Here is a 21,670-nt window from a genome sequence, read left to right on the forward strand (position 1 = left end):
GGACTTATTCATTTTTCCGACGTTTATCAGACTTTCAGATAGAGGAAATGACAGTGAGCGTTCCGATTTCAGTTCCAAAGCGATTCGCCCAATGAGTCCTTGATATTTAGTCAATTTCAGCCAATGTTCTGGATTTTTGAAAATTTCACTTCTTTGTGAAAATATCCACTAAATGAGGGAATAATATGTGTGAGGGTACCCCAGGAGAGATCCAAATGTGTGTGGGTAGAATATATATCACACAGGGGTAAAATTGAAAAAAGTTTAAAAAAATTTTTTTTTGTACTTAGTCAATTTTCCTGCGTCTATCAGACTTTCAGATAGGGCAAATGTCAGTGATCGTTCCGATTTCAGTTCCAGAGCGATTCACCCTATGAGTCCTTGATATTTAGTCGTTTTCAGCCAAGTTTCTTGATTTTTGAAAATTTCACTTTTTTGTGAAAATATCCACTAAATGAGGGAATCATATGTGTGAGGGTACACCAGGAGAGATTCAAATGTGTGTGGGTAGAATATATATCACACGGGGGTAAAACTGAAAAAAGTGAAAAAAATTTTTTTTTGGACTTAGTCATTTTTCCAACATTTATCAGACTTTCAGATAGAGGAAATGTCAGTGAGCATTCCGATTTCAGTTCCAGATCGATTCGCCCAATGAGCCCTTGATATTTAGTCAATTTCAGCCAATGTTCTGGATTTTTGAAAATTTCACTTTTTTGTGAAAATATCCACTAAATGAGGGAATAATATGTGTGAGGGGACCCCAGGAGAGTTCCAAATGTGTGTGGGTAGAATATATATCCCACGGGGGTAAAATTGAAAAAAGTTTAAAAAATTTTTTTTTTGTACTTAGTCAATTTTCCGGCGTCTATCAGACTTTCAGATAGGGCAAATGTCAGTGATCGTTCCGATTTCAGTTCCAGAGCGATTCACCCAATGAGTCCTTGATATTTAGTCAATTTCAGCCAAGTTTCTGGATTTTTGAAAATTTCACTTTTTTGTGAAAATATCCACTAAATGAGGGAATAATATGTGTGAGGGTACCCCAGGAGAGTTCCAAATGTGTGTGGGTAGAATATATATCCCACGGGGGTAAAATTGAAAAAGGTTTAAAAAAAATTTTTTTTGGACTTAGTCATTTTTCCGCCGTTTATCAGACTTTCAGATAGAGGAAATGTCAGTGAGCGTTCCGTTTTCAGTTCCAGATCGATTCACCCAATGAGTCCTTGATATTTAGTCGTTTTCAGCCAAGTTTTTGGATTTTTGAAAATTTTACTTTTTTGTGAAAATATCCACTAAATGAGGGAATAATATGTGTGAGGGTACCCCAGGAGAGTTCCAAATGTGTGTGGGTAGAATATATATCCCACGGGGGTAAAATTGAAAAAAGTTGGAAAAATTTTTTTTTTGGACTTATTCATTTTTCCGCCGTTTATCAGACTTTCAGATAGAGGAAATGTCAGTGAGCGTTCAGATTTCAGTTCCAGATCGATTCGCCCAATGAGTCCTTGATATTTAGTCAATTTCAGCCAATGTTCTGGATTTTTGAAAATTTTACTTTTTTGTGAAAATATCTACTAAATGACGGAATAATATGTGTGAGGGAACTCCAGGAGAGATCCAAATGTGTGTGAGTAGAATATATATCACACGGGGGTAAAATTGAAAAAAGTTTAAAAAAATTTTTTTTTGTACTTAGTCAATTTTCCGGCGTCTATCAGACTTTCAGATAGGGCAAATGTCAGTGAGCGTTCCGATTTCAGTACCAGATCGATTCGCCCAATGAGTCCTTGATATTTAGTCGTTTTCAGCCAATTTTCTTGATTTTTGAAAATTTCACTTTTTTGTGAAAATATCCACTAAATGAGGGAATAATATGTGTGAGGGTACCTCAGGAGAGTTCCAAATGTGTGTGGGTAGAATATATATCCCACGGGGGTAAAATTGAAAAAAGTTGAAAACATTTTTTTTTAGACTTATTCATTTTTTCAACGTTTATCAGACTTTCAGATAGAGGAAATGTCAGTGAGCGTTCCGATTTCAGTTCCAGATCGATTCGCCCAATGAGTCCTTGATATTTAGTCGTTTTCAGCCAATTTTCTTGATTTTTGAAAATTTCACTTTTTTGTGAAAATATCCACTAAATGAGGGAACAATATGTGTGAGAGGACACCAGGAGACTTCCAAATGCGTGTGGGTAGAATATATATCCCACGGGGGTAAAATTGAAAAAAGTTTAAAAAAATTTTTTTTTGTACTTAGTCAATTTTCCGGCGTCTATCAGACTTTCAGACAGGGCAAATGTCAGTGAGCGTTCCGATTTCAGTTCCAGAGCGATTCGCCCAATGAGTCCTTGATATTTAGTCAATTTCAGCCAATGTTCTGGATTTTTGAAAATTTCACTTTTTTGTGAAAATATCCACTAAATGAGGGAATAATATGTGTGAGGGGACCCCAGGAGAATTCCAAATGTGTGTGGGTAGAATATATATCCCACGGGGGTAAAATTGAAAAAAGTTGAAAAAAATTTTTTTTGGACTTATTTATTTTTCCGACGTTTATCAGACTTTCAGATAGAGGAAATGTCAGTGAGCGTTCCGATTTCAGTACCAGATCGATTCGCCCAATGAGTCCTTGATATTTAGTCGTTTTCAGCCAATTTTCTTGATTTTTGAAAATTTCACTTTTTTGTGAAAATATCCACTAAATGAGGGAATAATATGTGTGAGGGTACCTCCAGAGAGTTCCAAATGTGTGTGGGTAGAATATATATCCCACGGGGGTAAAATTGAAAAAAGTTGAAAACATTTTTTTTTAGACTTATTCATTTTTCCAACGTTTATCAGACTTTCAGATAGAGGAAATGTCAGTGAGCGTTCCGATTTCAGTTCCAGATCGATTCGCCCAATGAGTCCTTGATATTTAGTCGTTTTCAGCCAATTTTCTTGATTTTTGAAAATTTCACTTTTTTGTGAAAATATCCACTAAATGAGGGAACAATATGTGTGAGAGGACACCAGGAGACTTCCAAATGCGTGTGGGTAGAATATATATCCCACGTGGGTAAAATTGAAAAAAGTTTAAAAAAATTTTTTTTTGTACTTAGTCAATTTTCCGGCGTTTATCAGACTTTCAGACAGGGCAAATGTCAGTGAGCGTTCCGATTTCAGTTCCAGAGCGATTCGCCCAATAAGTCCTTGATATTTAGTCGTTTTCAGCCAAGTTTACTGGATTTTTGAAAATTTCACTTTTTTGTGAAAATATCCACTAAATGAGGGAACAATATGTGTGAGAGGACACCAGGAGACTTCCAAATGCGTGTGGGTAGAATATATATCCCACGTGGGTAAAATTGAAAAAAGTTTAAAAAAATTTTTTTTTGTACTTAGTCAATTTTCCGGCGTTTATCAGACTTTCAGACAGGGCAAATGTCAGTGAGCGTTCCGATTTCAGTTCCAGAGCGATTCGCCCAATGAGTCCTTGATATTTAGTCAATTTCAGCCAATGTTCTGGATTTTTGAAAATTTCACTTTTTTGTGAAAATATCCACTAAATGAGGGAATAATATGTGTGAGGGGACCCCAGGAGAATTCCAAATGTGTGTGGGTAGAATATATATCCCACGGGGGTAAAATTGAAAAAAGTTGAAAAAAATTTTTTTTGGACTTATTCATTTTTCCGACGTTTATCAGACTTTCAGATAGAGTTAATGTCAGCGAGCGTTCCGATTTCAGTTCCAGATCGATTCACCCAATGAGTCCTTGATATTTAGTCGTTTTCAGCCAATTTTCTGGATTTTTGAAAATTTCACTTTTTTGTGAAAATATCCACTAAATGAGGGAATAATATGTGTCAGGGGACCCCAGGAGAGTTCCAAATGTGTGTGGGTAGAATATATATCACACAGGGGTAAAATTGAAAAAAGTTTAAAAAAAATTTTTTTTGTACTTAGTCAATTTTCCGGCGTCTATCAGACTTTCAGACAGGGCAAATGTCAGTGAGCGTTCCGATTTCAGTTCCAGAGCGATTCGCCCAATAAGTCCTTGATATTTAGTCGTTTTCAGCCAAGTTTACTGGATTTTTGAAAATTTCACTTTTTTGTGAAAATATCCACTAAATTAGAGAATAATATGTGTGAGGGTAACCCAGGAGAGTTCCAAATGTTTGTGGGTAGAATGTACATCCCACAGGGGTAAAATTGAAAAAAGTTTAAAAAAAATTTTTTTTGGACTTAGTCATTTTTCCAACGTTTATCAGACTTTCAGATAGAGGAAATGTCAGTGAGCGTTCAGATTTCAGTTCCAGATCGATTCGCCCAATGAGTCCTTGATATTTAGTCAATTTCAGCCAATGTTCTGGATTTTTGAAAATTTTACTTTTTTGTGAAAATATCCACTAAATGAGGGAATAATATGTGTGAGGGAACCCCAGGAGAGATCCAAATGTGTGTGAGTAGAATATATATCACACGGGGGTAAAATTGAAAAAAGTTTAAAAAAATTTTTTTTTGTACTTAGTCAATTTTCCGGCGTCTATCAGACTTTCAGACAGGGCAAATGTCAGTGAGCGTTCCGATTTCAGTTCCAGAGCGATTCGCCCAATGAGTCCTTGATATTTAGTCAATTTCAGCCAATGTTCTGGATTTTTGAAAATTTCATTTTTTTGTGAAAATATCCACTAAATGAGGGAATAATATGTGTGAGGGGAACCCAGGAGAGTTCCAAATGTGTGTGGGTAGAATATATATCCCACGGGGGTAAAATTGAAAAAAGTTTAAAAATTTTTTTTTTTTGTACTTAGTCAATTTTCCTGCGTCTATTAGACTTTCAGATAGGGCAAATGTCAGTGATTGTTCCGATTTCAGTTCCAGAGCGATTCGCCCAATGAGTCCTTGATATTTAGTCGTTTTCAGCCAAGTTTCTGGATTTTTGAAAATTTCACTTTTTTGTGAAAATATCCACTAAATGAGGGAATAATATGTGTGAGGGGACCCCAGGAGAATTCCAAATGTGTGTGGGTAGAATATATATCCCACGGGGGTAAAATTGAAAAAAGTTGAAAAAAATTTTTTTTGGACTTATTTATTTTTCCGACGTTTATCAGACTTTCAGATAGAGGAAATGTCAGTGAGCGTTCCGATTTCAGTACCAGATCGATTCGCCCAATGAGTCCTTGATATTTAGTCGTTTTCAGCCAATTTTCTTGATTTTTGAAAATTTCACTTTTTTGTGAAAATATCCACTAAATGAGGGAATAATATGTGTGAGGGTACCTCAGGAGAGTTCCAAATGTGTGTGGGTAGAATATATATCCCACGGGGGTAAAATTGAAAAAAGTTGAAAACATTTTTTTTTAGACTTATTCATTTTTCCAACGTTTATCAGACTTTCAGATAGAGGAAATGTCAGTGAGCGCTCCGATTTCAGTTCCAGATCGATTCGCCCAATGAGTCCTTGATATTTAGTCGTTTTCAGCCAATTTTCTTGATTTTTGAAAATTTCACTTTTTTGTGAAAATATCCACTAAATGAGGGAACAATATGTGTGAGAGGACACCAGGAGACTTCCAAATGCGTGTGGGTAGAATATATATCCCACGTGGGTAAAATTGAAAAAAGTTTAAAAAAATTTTTTTTTGTACTTAGTCAATTTTCCGGCGTCTATCAGACTTTCAGACAGGGCAAATGTCAGTGAGCGTTCCGATTTCAGTTCCAGAGCGATTCGCCCAATGAGTCCTTGATATTTAGTCAATTTCAGCCAATGTTCTGGATTTTTGAAAATTTCACTTTTTTGTGAAAATATCCACTAAATGAGAGAATAATATGTGTGAGGGTACCCCAGGAGAGTTCCAAATGTGTGTGGGTAGAATGTACATCCCACAGGGGTAAAATTGAAAAAAGTTTAAAAAAAATTTTTTTTGGACTTAGTCATTTTTCCAACGTTTATCAGACTTTCAGATAGAGGAAATGTCAGTGAGCGTTCAGATTTCAGTTCCAGATCGATTCGCCCAATGAGTCCTTGATATTTAGTCAATTTCAGCCAATGTTCTGGATTTTTGAAAATTTTACTTTTTTGTGAAAATATCCACTAAATGAGGGAATAATATGTGTGAGGGAACCCCAGGAGAGATCCAAATGTGTGTGAGTAGAATATATATCACACGGGGGTAAAATTGAAAAAAGTTTAAAAAAATTTTTTTTTGTACTTAGTCAATTTTCCGGCGTCTATCAGACTTTCAGACAGGGCAAATGTCAGTGAGCGTTCCGATTTCAGTTCCAGAGCGATTCGCCCAATGAGTCCTTGATATTTAGTCAATTTCAGCCAATGTTCTGGATTTTTGAAAATTTCACTTTTTTGTGAAAATATCCACTAAATGAGGGAATAATATGTGTGAGGGGAACCCAGGAGAGTTCCAAATGTGTGTGGGTAGAATATATATCCCACGGGGGTAAAATTGAAAAAAGTTTAAAAATTTTTTTTTTTTGTACTTAGTCAATTTTCCTGCGTCTATTAGACTTTCAGATAGGGCAAATGTCAGTGATTGTTCCGATTTCAGTTCCAGAGCGATTCGCCCAATGAGTCCTTGATATTTAGTCGTTTTCAGCCAAGTTTCTGGATTTTTGAAAATTTCACTTTTTTGTGAAAATATCCACTAAATGAGGGAATAATATGTGTGAGGGTACCCCAGGAGAGTTCCAAATGTGTGTGGGTAGAATATATATCCCACGGGGGTAAAATTGAAAAAGGTTTAAAAAAAATTTTTTTTGGACTTAGTCATTTTTCCAACGTTTATCAGACTTTCAGATAGAGGAAATGTCAGTGAGCGTTCCGATTTCAGTTCCAGATCGATTCACCCAATGAGTCCTTGATATTTAGTCGTTTTCAGCCAATGTTCTGGATTTTTGAAAATTTCACTTTTTTGTGAAAATATCCACTAAATGAGGGATTAATATGTGTGAGGGGACCCCAGGAGAGTTCCAAATGTGTGTGGGTAGAATATATATCCCACGGGGGTAAAATTGAAAAAAGTATTAAAAAAATTTTTTTTGGACTTAGTCATTTTTCCAACGTTTATCAGACTTTCAGATAGAGGAAATGTCAGTGAGCATTCCGATTTCAGTTCCAGATCGATTCACCCAATGAGTCCTTGATATTTAGTCATTTTCAGCCAATTTTCTTGATTTTTGAAAATTTCACTTTTTTGTGAAAACATCCACTAAAGAGGGAATAATATGTGTGAGGGGACCCCAGGAGAGTTCCAAATGTGTGTGGGTATAATATATATCCCACGGGGGTAAAACTGAAAAAAGTTTAAAAAAATTTTTTTTTGTAATTAGTCAATTTTCCGGCGTCTATCAGACTTTCAGATAGGGCAAATGTCAGTGATCGTTCCGATTTCAGTTCCAGAGCGATTCGCCCAATGAGTCCATGATATTTAGTCGTTTTCAGCCAAGTTTCTGGATTTTTGAAAATTTCACTTTTTTGTGAAAATATCCACTAAATGAGGGAATAATATGTGTGAGGGGACCCCAGGAGAGTTCCAAATGTGTGTGGGTAGAATATATATCCCACGGGGGTAAAATTGAAAAAAGCTGAAAAAAATTTTTTTTGGACTATTTCATTTTTACGACGTTTAGCAGACTTTCAGATACAGGAAATGTCAGTGAGCGTTCCGATTTCAGTTCCAGATCGATTCACCCAATGAGTCCTTGATGTTTAGTCTTTTTCAGCCAATTTTCTGGATTTTTGAAAATTTCACTTTTTGTGAAAATATCCACTAAATGAGGGAATAATATGTGTGAGGGTACCCCAGGAGAGTTCCAAATGTGTGTGGGTAGAACATATATCCCACGGGGGTAAAATTGAAAAAAGTTTAAAAAAATTTTTTTTGGACTTATTCATTTTTCCGATGTTTATCAGACTTTCAGATAGAGGAAATGTCAGTGAGCGTTCTGATTTCAGTTCCACATCGATTCGCCCAATGAGTCCTTGATATTTAGACGTTTTCAGCCAATTTTCTTGATTTTTGAAAATTTCACTTTTTTGTGAAAATATCCACTAAATGAGGGAATAATATGTGTGAGGGGACCCCAGGAGAGTTCCAAATGTGTGTGGGTAGAATATATATCCCACGGGGGTAAAATTGAAAAAAGTTTAAAAATTTTTTTTTTTGGACTTAGTCATTTTTCTTGCGTTTATCAGACTTTCAGATAGGGGAAATGTCAGTGAGCGTTCCGATTTCAGTTCCAGAGCGATTCGCCCAATGAGTCCTTGATATTTAGTTGTTTTCAGCCAAGTTTCTGGATTTTTGAAAATTTCACTTTTTTGTGAAAATATCCACTAAATGAGGGAATAATATGTGTGAGGGTACCCCAGGAGAGATCCAAATGTGTGTGGGTAGAATATATATCACACGGGGGTAAAATTGAAAAAAGTTTAAAAAATTTTTTTTTTGGACTTAGTCAATTTTCCGGCGTCTATCAGACTTTCAGAAAGGGCAAATGTCAGTGATCGTTCCGAATTCAGTTCCAGAGCGATTCTCCCAATGAGTCCTTGATATTTAGTCGTTTTCAGCCAAGTTTCTGGATTTTTGAAAATTTCACTTTTTTGTGAAAATATCCACTAAATGAGGGAATAATATGTGTGAGGGTACCCCAGGAGAGTTCCAAATGTGTGTGGGTAGAATATATATCCTACGGGGGTAAAATTGAAAAAAGTTGAAAACATTTTTTTTTGGACTTATTCATTTTTCCGACGTTTATCAGACTTTCAGATAGAGGAAATGTCAGTGAGCGTTCCGATTTCAGTTCCAGATCGATTCACCCAATGAGTCCTTGATGTTTAGTCTTTTTCAGCCAATTTTCTTGATTTTTGAAAATTTCACTTTTTTGTGAAAATATCCACTAAATGAGGGAATAATATGTGTGAGGGGACCCCAGGAGAGTTCCAAATGTGTGTGGGTAGAATATATATCCCACGGGGGTAAAATTGAAAAAAGTTTAAAAATTTTTTTTTTTGGACTTAGTCATTTTTCTTGCGTTTATCAGACTTTCAGATAGGGGAAATGTCAGTGAGCGTTCCGATTTCAGTTCCAGAGCGATTCGCCCAATGAGTCCTTGATATTTAGTTGTTTTCAGCCAAGTTTCTGGATTTTTGAAAATTTCACTTTTTTGTGAAAATATCCACTAAATGAGGGAATAATATGTGTGAGGGTACCCCAGGAGAGATCCAAATGTGTGTGGGTAGAATATATATCACACGGGGGTAAAATTGAAAAAAGTTTAAAAAATTTTTTTTTTGGACTTAGTCAATTTTCCGGCGTCTATCAGACTTTCAGAAAGGGCAAATGTCAGTGATCGTTCCGAATTCAGTTCCAGAGCGATTCTCCCAATGAGTCCTTGATATTTAGTCGTTTTCAGCCAAGTTTCTGGATTTTTGAAAATTTCACTTTTTTGTGAAAATATCCACTAAATGAGGGAATAATATGTGTGAGGGTACCCCAGGAGAGTTCCAAATGTGTGTGGGTAGAATATATATCCTACGGGGGTAAAATTGAAAAAAGTTGAAAACATTTTTTTTTGGACTTATTCATTTTTCCGACGTTTATCAGACTTTCAGATAGAGGAAATGTCAGTGAGCGTTCCGATTTCAGTTCCAGATCGATTCACCCAATGAGTCCTTGATGTTTAGTCTTTTTCAGCCAATTTTCTTGATTTTTGAAAATTTCACTTTTTTGTGAAAATATCCACTAAATGAGGGAATAATATGTGTGAGGGTACCCCAGGAGAGATCCAAATATGTGTGGGTAGAATATATATCACACGGGGGTAAAATTGAAAAATGTTGAAAAAAATTTTTTTTTGGACTTAGTCATTTTTCCGCCGTTTATCAGACTTTCAGGTAGGGCAAATGTCAGTGAACGTTCCGATTTCAGTTCCAGAGCGATTCGCCCAATGAGTCCTTGATATTTAGTCAATTTCAGCCAATGTTCTGGATTTTTGAAAATTTCACTTTTTTGTGAAAATATCCACTAAATGAGGGAATAATATGTGTGAGGGTACCCCAGGAGAGTTCCAAATGTGTGTGGGTAGAATATATATCCCACGGGGGTAAAATTGAAAAAAGTTGAAAACATTTTTTTTTGGACTTTTTCATTTTTCCGACGTTTATCAGACTTTCAGATAGAGGAAATGTCAGTGAGCGTTCCGATTTCAGTTCCAGATCGATTCGCCCAATGAGTCCTTGATATTTAGTCATTTTCAGCCAATTTTCTGTATTTTTGAAAATTTCACTATTTTGTGAAAATATCCACTAAATGAGGGAATAATATGTGTGAGGGTACCCAGGAGAGATCCAAATGTGTGTGGGTAGAATATATATCCCACGGGGGTAAAATTGAAAAAAGTTTAAAAAAAATTTTTTTTGGGCTTAGTAAATTTTCCAACGTTTATCAGACTTTCAGATAGAGGAAATGTCAGTGAGCGTTCCGATTTCAGTTCCAGATCGATTCGCCCAATGAGTCCTTGATATTTAGTCGTTTTCAGCCAATTTTCTTGATTTTTGAAAATTTCACTTTTTTGTGAAAATATCCACTAAATGAGGGAATAATATGTGTGAGGGTACCCCAGGAGAGTTCCAAATGTGTGTGGGTAGAATATATATCCCACGGGGGTAAAATTGAAAAAAGTTTAAAAATTTTTTTTTTTGGACTTAGTCATTTTTCTTGCGTTTATCAGACTTTCAGATAGGGGAAATGTCAGTGAGCGTTCCGATTTCAGTTCCAGATCGATTCACCCAATGAGTCCTTGATGTTTAGTCTTTTTCAGCCAATTTTCTGGATTTTTGAAAATTTCACTTTTTGTGAAAATATCCACTAAATGAGGGAATAATATGTGTGAGGGTACCCCAGGAGAGTTCCAAATGTGTGTGGGTAGAATATATATCCCACGGGGGTAAAATTGAAAAAAGTTTAAAAAAATTTTTTTTGGACTTATTCATTTTTCCGATGTTTATCAGACTTTCAGATAGAGGAAATGTCAGTGAGCATTCTGATTTCAGTTCCACATCGATTCGCCCAATGAGTCCTTGATATTTAGACGTTTTCAGCCAATTTTCTTGATTTTTGAAAATTTCACTTTTTTGTGAAAATATCCACTAAATGAGGGAATAATATGTGTGAGGGGACCCCAGGAGAGTTCCAAATGTGTGTGGGTAGAATATATATCACACGGGGGTAAAATTGAAAAAAGTTTAAAAAATTTTTTTTTTGGACTTAGTCAATTTTCCGGCGTCTATCAGACTTTCAGATAGGGCAAATGTCAGTGATCGTTCCGAATTCAGTTCCAGAGCGATTCTCCCAATGAGTCCTTGATATTTAGTCGTTTTCAGCCAAGTTTCTGGATTTTTGAAAATTTCACTTTTTTGTGAAAATATCCACTAAATGAGGGAATAATATGTGTGAGGGTACCCCAGGAGAGTTCCAAATGTGTGTGGGTAGAATATATATCCCACGGGGGTAAAATTGAAAAAAGTTTAAAAATTATTTTTTTTGGACTTAGTCATTTTTCCAACGTTTATCAGACTTTCAGATAGAGGAAATGTCAGTGAGCGTTCCGATTTCAGTTCCAAATCGATTCACCCAATGAGTCCTTGATGTTTAGTCTTTTTCAGCCAATTTTCTGGATTTTTGAAAATTTCACTTTTTTGTGAAAATATCCACTAAATGAGGGAATAATATGTGTGAGGGTACCCCAGGAGAGTTCCAAATGTGTGTGGGTAGAATATATATCCTACGAGGGTAAAATTGAAAAAAGTTGAAAACATTTTTTTTTGGACTTATTCATTTTTCCGACGTTTATCAGACTTTCAGATAGAGGAAATGTCAGTGAGCGTTCCGATTTCAGTTCCAGATCGATTCACACAATGAGTCCTTGATGTTTAGTCTTTTTCAGCCAATTTTCTTGATTTTTGAAAATTTCACTTTTTTGTGAAAATATCCACTAAATGAGGGAATAACATGTGTGAGGGTACCCCAGGAGAGATCCAAATGTGTGTGGGTAGAATATATATCACACGGGGGTAAAATTGAAAAATGTTGAAAAAAATTTTTTTTTGGACTTAGTCATTTTTCCGCCGTTTATCAGACTTTCAGGTAGGGCAAATGTCAGTGAACGTTCCGATTTCAGTTCCAGAGCGATTCGCCCAATGAGTCCTTGATATTTAGTCAATTTCAGCCAATGTTCTGGATTTTTGAAAATTTCACTTTTTTGTGAAAATATCCACTAAATGAGGGAATAATATGTGTGAGGATACCCCAGGAGAGTTCCAAATGTGTGTGGGTAGAATATATATCCCACGGGGGTAAAATTGAAAAAAGTTGAAAACATTTTTTTTTGGACTTTTTCATTTTTCCGACGTTTATCAGACTTTCAGATAGAGGAAATGTCAGTGAGCGTTCCGATTTCAGTTCCAGATCGATTCGCCCAATGAGTCCTTGATATTTAGTCGTTTTCAGCCAATTTTCTTGATTTTTGAAAATTTCACTTTTTTGTGAAAATATCCACTAAATGAGGGAATAATATGTGTGAGGGTACCCCAGGAGAGTTCCAAATGTGTGTGGGTAGAATATATATCCCACGGGGGTAAAATTGAAAAAAGTTTAAAAATTTTTTTTTTTGGACTTAGTCATTTTTCTTGCGTTTATCAGACTTTCAGATAGGGGAAATGTCAGTGAGCGTTCCGATTTCAGTTCCAGAGCGATTCGCCCAATGAGTCCTTGATATTTAGTTGTTTTCAGCCAAGTTTCTGGATTTTTGAAAATTTCACTTTTTTGTGAAAATATCCACTAAATGAGGGAATAATATGTGTGAGGGTACCCCAGGAGAGATCCAAATGTGTGTGGGTAGAATAAATATCACACGGTGGTAAAATTGAAAAAAGTTTAAAAAATTTTTTTTTTGGACTTAGTCAATTTTCCGGCGTCTATCAGACTTTCAGATAGGGCAAATGTCAGTGATCGTTCCGATTTCAGTTCCAGAGCGATTCTCCCAATGAGTCCTTGATATTTAGTCGTTTTCAGCCAAGTTTCTGGATTTTTGAAAATTTCACTTTTTTGTGAAAATATCCACTAAATGAGGGAATAATATGTGTGAGGGTACCCCAGGAGAGTTCCAAATGTGTGTGGGTAGAATATATATCCCACGGGGGTAAAATTGAAAAAAGTTTAAAAATTATTTTTTTTGGACTTAGTCATTTTTCCAACGTTTATCAGACTTTCAGATAGAGGAAATGTCAGTGAGCGTTCCGATTTCAGTTCCAAATTGATTCACCCAATGAGTCCTTGATGTTTAGTCTTTTTCAGCCAATTTTCTGGATTTTTGAAAATTTCACTTTTTTGTGAAAATATCCACTAAATGAGGGAATAATATGTGTGAGGGTACCCCAGGAGAGTTCCAAATGTGTGTGGGTAGAATATATATCCCACGGGGGTAAAATTGAAAAAAGTTGAAAACATTTTTTTTTGGACTTTTTCATTTTTCCGACGTTTATCAGACTTTCAGATAGAGGAAATGTCAGTGAGCGTTCCGATTTCAGTTCCAGATCGATTCGCCCAATGAGTCCTTGATATTTAGTCATTTTCAGCCAATTTTCTGGATTTTTGAAAATTTCACTATTTTGTGAAAATATCCACTAAATGAGGGAATAATATGTGTGAGGGTACCCCAGGAGAGATCCAAATGTGTGTGGGTAAAATATATATCCCACGGGGGTAAAATTGAAAAAAGTTTTTAAAAAAATTTTTTTTGGACTTAGTAAATTTTCCAACGTTTATCAGGCTTTCAGATAGAGGAAATGTCAGTGAGCGTTCCGATTTCAGTTCCAGATCGATTCGCCCAATGAGTCCTTGATATTTAGTCGTTTTCAGCCAATTTTCTTGATTTTTGAAAATTTCACTTTTTTGTGAAAATATCCACTAAATGAGGGAATAATATGTGTGAGGGTACCCCAGGAGAGATCCAAATGTGTGTGGGTAAAATATATATCACACGGGGGTAAAATTGAAAAAAGTTTTTAAAAAAATTTTTTTTGGACTTAGTCATTTTTCCAACGTTTATCAGACTTTCAGATAGAGGAAATGTCAGTGAGCGTTCCGATTTCAGTTCCAGATCGATTCACCCAATGAGTCCTTGATATTTAGTCGTTTTCAGCCAATTTTCTGGATTTTTGAAAATTTCACTTTTTTGTGAAAATATCCACTAAATGAGGGAATAATATGTGTGAGGGTACCCCAGGAGAGATCCAAATGTGTGTGGGTAGAATATATATCACACGGGGTTAAAATTGAAAAAAGTTGAAAAAAAATTTTTTTTGGACTTAGTCATTTTTCGGGCGTTTATCAGACTTTCAGATAGGGCAAATGTCAGTGAGCGTTCCGATTTCAGTTCCGGAGCGATTCGCCCAATGAGTCCTTGATATTTAGTCAATTTCAGCCAAGTTTCTGGATTTTTGAAAATTTCCCATTTTTTGTGAAAATATCCACTAAATGAGGGAATGATATGTGTGAGGGTACCCCAGGAGAGTTCCAAATGTGTGTGGGTAGTGTTAGAACCTTGCTCTTAGGTTTTTTCCTTTGCTGGTCACATGACCTTGTTGGCCTATTTAATCCTGCTCCGCCCTTCTGGCTTTGCTGGACTTCATTGTATATCTACCTTCTAGCTAGCCTGTGCTCTGTGTCTTGCTCTGTTAGTTTGCTTGGTCTATGGACCTCTATGTTCTATATATTTTGTTTGTTCGGCTGTCTGCTACTATTTCTGTTAGGAGGTGTCCCATATTCCTCCCAGTCCTTAGTACTTGTAGGGATTCCCTCCCCACATCTATAGGTCTCCGTACAGACTAGCTTAGGACTTTAGCAGGTCTGATCGCAGGATCAGGTCCCCTGTTACATCGTAGGGATTAAGCTGAGTTCTATCGTAGGGACAGATCTCCTCTCTTTCCTTAGCTCTGGTAGCAGAACATAACAGTAAGTCCAGCCAGCAAATTCTCTAAGGAAAGATTTTTTCTGTTCCATCATGGTGTCGGTTCAGGATTTGGTTCATCGCCTGCAGGGACTCTCTCTGGAGGTGGCCGAGCTCCGTTAGCACGTGAGTAACTGTCCTGGAGCACATTTCTTGGAGCCTAAGGTATGTTTGCCGGATTTATTTTTTGGTGAACACCGAGAATTTTTTTCATTTAAAAATGCTTGCTTATTGTATTTTCGTTTGAGACCCAAGTCCTCTGGGGATGAATCCCAGCGCGTAGGGTTCATAATGTCACTTTTGCGCAAAGAGCCTCAGGAGTGGGCCTTTTCTTTGCAACTTAGTGATACATGCTTCAGATCAGTAGATAGTTTTTTTTCTGCTTTGGGACTATTATATGATGATCCTGACCGTGTCGCATCACCTGAGACTGAGTTGACACGTTTAAAACAGGGATCTGGTAATGTGGAAAAATATTGTACTCATTTCCGTCATTGGTCGACTCAAACAGGGTGGAACGATTCTGCTCTGAAAAGTCTATTTCTTGCTGGGCTCAGTGAAAGGGTTAAAGACCTGCTAATTGCTTATCCTACACCTGAAGATTTGCAACAGGCTATGCAATTAGCTATACGGGTGGATAGGAGACTGCGTGCTAGGGTTAATGAGAGCAAATCCTCTGCTATGTCAGTTTCTGGTTATGAGAATGTGTGTACTAACAGTGGTGAACCGATGGAGATTGGATCGGTGGCACCTCGCTCTCAAGAAAAAGACCGTCGATTTTCTCAAGGCTTGTGTTTCTATTGCGGAAAATCTGGTCATTTGATTAAAGGCTGTGAGCTTCGCATGAAGAAAGAAAAAAAAAATGGTCAGTCACGCCCGTATTGCCTGTTTAAATTCCAAGGGTATATTTTTAGCTGCTTCCACGATTGCTCAGAAAAAATTAATGGAATTTCGGGTGTTTGTTGATTGCGGGTCTACTCTGAATGTAATTGATGGGGGATTCGTGGAAAGACTCAATTTAAAACCTGAACCTTTATCATCCCCCATTGCTGTGGTTTCTGTGGATGGTTCCCCTTTGAAGAATATTACTCTCAAGGTCTGTGAATTTCCTCTCACTATTAATGGTGTTCACCATGAGAAATTGGATTTGGTAGTGTTGAATAACTTGCCTTCTCCAGTAATATTGGGATTGCCCTGGTTAAAATTTCACAATCCTGTACTGGATTGGTCTACCAGTGAAATTAAATCCTGGAGCCATAAATGTTATGACAAGTGTTGTAACGGGCGTATTGCAGCTTTGGATAGGGGAGAATTGCCTGTTCCTATTCAGGATTTTTGGAGAGTTTTTTCTGAGAAGGAATCGCAGGTTTTGCCTCCCCATAGAGACTATGATTGTTCTATTGAATTTGTCCCTGGAGCGACTCTTCCTAAAAGTCGTTTATTTAACCTTACTATTCCTGAGAGGAAGGCTTTGGAGGAATACATACAGACAAGTTTGGCCGCCGGTCACATTAGGCCCTCTAAGTCTCCTGTGGCGGTTGGATTTTTTTTTGTAAAAAAAAAGGACGGCGGTTTACGTCCTTGTCTGGATTTTCGTGAGATTAACAAAATTACTGTACGCAATCCTTACCCACTGCCATTGATTCCTGATCTGTTTAACCAGTTAATGGGGGCCAAGTGGCTCTCTAAAATTGACCTTAAGGGGGCATACAATCTGTTGCGCATGAAGGAGGGTGACGAATGGAAGACTGCTTTTAACACTCCTGTGGGTCATTTTGAGAATCTGGTTATGCCTTTTGGTCTTACTAATGCTCCTGCATTTTTTCAGAATCTGATTAATGACATCCTTAGACCTTTGATCGGCAAAAATGTGGTTGTGTATTTGGATGACATTTTGATTTATTCGCCGGATCTGGAGTCTCTTTGGCGGAGCGTGCGTGAGGTATTACAGTTATTAATGGACAATTCGCTTTTTGCTAAGCTGGAGAAATGTGAGTTCGCTGTACAGAGAATTAGTTTTTTGGGCTACATTATCTCCAGCAAAGGTTTTGAGATGGATCCGGTTAAGGTTCAGGCTGTGCAGGAATGGCCTAGGCCTATTGGTTTGAAATCGATACAGAGGTTTTTGGGTTTCGCCAATTACTACAGAAAATTCATAAAAAAAATTTTCTAGTATTGTCAAACCTCTGACTGATCTCACCAGGAAAGGTGCTGATGCGGTTCAGTGGTCTTCTGAGGCCATTGAAGCTTTTGTGTATCTCAAGGAGAGGTTCACCTCTGCTCCCATCCTTATGCAGCCTGATGTGACTAGGCCGTTTTTGGTTGAGGTTGATGCTTCCTCTGTGGGGGTTGGCGCAGTATTGTCTCAGGATAACGGGGATGGATTACATCCCTGTGCCTTTTTTTTCCAAAAAATTTTTGGAGACTGAACTGAATTACGATATTGGTAATCGGGAATTATTGGCTATTAAACTCGCATTTGAACACTGGCGTCACTTCTTGGAAGGTGCGGAATTTCCCGTTCAGGTTCTTACGGATCATAAAAATCTGATATATCTTGATGCTGCCAAGCGCCTGAATGCCCGTCAGGCTAGGTGGGCACTGTTTTTCTTGCGGTTTAATTTCTCCGTTACTTACATCCCTGGTACTAAGAATGTTAAGGCGGATGCCTTGTCTCGCAGTTTTTCTCCCATAGTCGGTGCTGAGAAAGAGGAGAACATTTTACAAGAAGGTGTTGTGATAGCTGCTTTGGACTACGTTTTGGAAAATGAGATTCTTAAAGCACAGGAGAATGCCCCTTCTAACACTCCTCATGGGAGGTTGTTTGTGCCTGGGACCTTTAGGAGAGATTTGTTTGTTGAGTGTCACGAATCTCGGTTGGCAGGTCATCCCGGAATCTCTGAGACCAAGAGACTGGTGGGTCGCAGTTTTTGGTGGCCTGGATGGCAGAAGGAAGTCATTAAGTGGGTGCGTCAATGTACTATATGTGCTAGATCTAAGTCCTCACATACTCCTGCTGCGGGGTTGCTTTGTCCTTTGGAGGTTCCCATTGCTCCTTGGACACATTTGGCTATGGACTTTATAACTGACCTTCCCCCCTCTGAGGGTTTTACTGTCATCTGGGTGGTCGTGGACCGTTTTAGCAAGATGTGTCACTTGGTTCCTTTCGTCAAACTGCCCTGCGCTAAAACTCTCGCTAAGGCCTTTGTCAAGGAAATTGTCAGACTTCATGGCGTCCCTACTGACATTGTTTCTGATAGGGGTCCTCAGTTCGTGGCTCGTTTTTGGCGTGCCTTTTGTGATAGGTTGGGAGTTCATTTGTCGTTCTCGTCCGGATATCATCCTGAATCTAATGGCCAGACAGAAAGGAAAAACCAGGATGTTGAGCAGTTCTTGCGTTGTTTTGTGGCAGACAATCAAGAGGGGTGGTCTGAGTTTCTGCCACTTGCTGAATTTGCTCTGAACAATCATACATCTTCTTCTGCTGGTTGTTCGCCTTTTTTTTGTTGTTCTGGGAGACATCCGTCGTTTGGGTCGTTCTCCAAGTTGGGATCTGCCGTGCCTGAGGAGGAGAATTTTTCCGGTGATTTGGAGAGAGTTTGGACGGATGTGCGTAGTAATCTTCAGGAGGCCAACAGAAAATCTAAAGACTACTTTGATAGGAAACGACAGGAGGTTTTGTTCGCTGTTGGTGACATGGTTTGGTTGTCCTCTAGGAATCTGCGGTTGAGGATTCCTTCTAAGAAATTGGGTCCCAAGTTTGTAGGGCCCTTTAAGGTGCTTCAGGTTGTCAACCAATCTGCTGTTAGGTTGGAGGTTCCTACCTCCTGGAGAATTAATCCGGTATTTCATGTCTCTCTGTTGAAAAAAGCTGTTGTATCGGATTGTGACCCCTCTGCCTCTGTTCCTCCGGTGGTGGAGGACGGGGAATATGAAATTTCTCGCATCCTTAACTCTAGACGGTATAGAGGTAGTTTGCAGTATCTTGTGGCCTGGAAAGGTTTCGGACCCGAGGATAACTCTTGGGTGAGGTCGGATGATGTTTCCGCGTCCAGACTTATCAGAGCGTTTCACAGGAGATTTCCTGATAAGCCTGGTCCTAGGGGATCCGGAGGATCCTCTTAGAAGGGGGGGTACTGTTAGAACCTTGCTCTTAGGTTTTTTCCTTTGCTGGTCACATGACCTTGTTGGCCTATTTAATCCTGCTCCGCCCTTCTGGCTTTGCTGGACTTCATTGTATATCTACTTTCTAGCTAGCCTGTGCTCTGTGTCTTGCTCTGTTAGTTTGCTTGGTCTACGGACCTCTATGTTCTATATATTTTGTTTGTTCGTCTGTCTGCTACTATTTCTGTTAGGAGGTGTCCCATATTCCTCCCAGTCCTTAGTACTTGTAGGGATTCCCTCCCCACATCTATAGGTCTCCGTACAGACTAGCTTAGGACTTTAGCAGGTCTGATCGCAGGATCAGGTCCCCTGTTACATCGTAGGGATTAAGCTGAGTTCTATCGTAGGGACAGATCTCCTCTCTTTCCTTAGCTCTGGTAGCAGAACATAACAGGTAGAATATATATCCCACGGGGGTAAAATTGAAAAAAGTTTAAAAAAAATTTTTTTTGGACTTAGTCATTTTTCCAACGTTTATCAGACTTTCAGATAGAGGAAATGTCAGTGAGCGTTCCGATTTCAGTTCCAGATCGATTCACCCAATGAGTCCTTGATGTTTAGTCTTTTTCAGCCAATTTTCTGGATTTTTGAAAATTTCACTTTTTTGTGAAAATATCCACTAAATGAGGGAATAATATGTGTGAGGGTACCCCAGGAGAGTTCCAAATGTGTGTGGGTAGAATATATATCCCACGCGGGTAAAATTGAAAAAGTTTAAAAAAATTTTTTTTGGACTTATTCATTTTTCTGACGTTTATCAGACTTTCAGATAGAGGAAATGTCAGTGAGCGTTCCGATTTCAGTTCCAGAGCGATTCGCCCAATGAGTCCTTGATATTTAGTTGTTTTCAGCCAATTTTCTTGATTTTTGAAAATTTCACTTTTTTGTGAAAATATCCACTAAATGAGGGAATAATATGTGTGAGGGTACCCCAGGACAGATCCAAATGTGTGTGGGTAGAATATATATCCCACGGGGGTAAAATTGAAAAAAGTTTAAAAAATTTTTTTTTTGCACTTATTCATTTTTCTGACGTTTATCAGACTTTCAGATAGGGGAAATGTCAGTGAGCGTTCCGATTTCAGTTCCAGATCGATTCACCCAATGAGTCCTTGATGTTTAGTCTTTTTCAGCCAATTTTCTGGATTTTTGAAAATTTCACTTTTTTGTGAAAATATCCACTAAATGAGGGAATAATATGTGTGAGGGTACCCCAGGAGAGTTCCAAATGTGTGTGGGTAGAATATATATCCCACGCGGGTAAAATTGAAAAAAGTTGAAAAAAATTTTTTTTGGACTTATTCATTTTTCTGACGTTTATCAGACTTTCAGATAGAGGAAATGTCAGTGAGCGTTCCGATTTCAGTTCCAGATCGATTCGCCCAATGAGTCCTTGATATTTAGTCGTTTTCAGCCAATTTTCTTGATTTTTGAAAATTTCACTTTTTTGTGAAAATATCCACTAAATGAGGGAATAATATGTGTGAGGGTACCCCAGGACAGATCCAAATGTGTGTGGGTAGAATATATATCCCACGGGGGTAAAATTGAAAAAAGTTTAAAAAATTTTTTTTTGCACTTATTCATTTTTCTGACGTTTATCAGACTTTCAGATAGGGGAAATGTCAGTGAGCGTTCCGATTTCAGTTCCAGATCGATTCACCCAATGAGTCCTTGATGTTTAGTCTTTTTCAGCCAATTTTCTGGATTTTTGAAAATTTCACTTTTTTGTGAAAATATCCACTAAATGAGGGAATAATATGTGTGAGGGTACCCCAGGAGAGTTCCAAATGTGTGTGGGTAGAATATATATCCCACGCGGGTAAAATTGAAAAAAGTTGAAAAAAATTTTTTTTGGACTTATTCATTTTTCTGACGTTTATCAGACTTTCAGATAGAGGAAATGTCAGTGAGCGTTCCGATTTCAGTTCCAGATCGATTCGCCCAATGAGTCCTTGATATTTAGTCGTTTTCAGCCAATTTTCTTGATTTTTGAAAATTTCACTTTTTTGTGAAAATATCCACTAAATGAGGGAATAATATGTGTGAGGGTACCCCAGGACAGATCCAAATGTGTGTGGGTAGAATATATATCCCACGGGGGTAAAATTGAAAAAAGTTTAAAAAATTTTTTTTTTTGCACTTATTCATTTTTACAATGTTTATCAGACTTTCAGATAGGGGAAATGTCAGTGAGCGTTCCGATTTCAGTTCCAGAGCGATTCGCCCAATGAGTCCATGATATTTAGTCGTTTTCAGCCAATTTTCTGGATTTTTGAAAATTTCACTTTTTTGTGAAAATATCCACAAAATGAGGGAATAATATGTGTGAGGGTACCCCAGGAGAGTTCCAAATGTGTGTGGGTAGAATATATATCCCACGTGGGTAAAATTGAAAAAAGTTGAGAAAATTTTTTTTTGGACTTATTCATTTTTCCGACGTTTATCAGACTTTCAGATAGAGGAAATGTCAGTGAGCGTTCCGATTTCAGT

The sequence above is a fragment of the Phyllobates terribilis genome, unplaced genomic scaffold (genome assembly GCF_046119375.1).
Source record: "Phyllobates terribilis strain yellow unplaced genomic scaffold, ASM4611937v1 Scaffold_2__4_contigs__length_985480577, whole genome shotgun sequence".
Classification (NCBI taxonomy): domain Eukaryota; kingdom Metazoa; phylum Chordata; class Amphibia; order Anura; family Dendrobatidae; genus Phyllobates; species Phyllobates terribilis.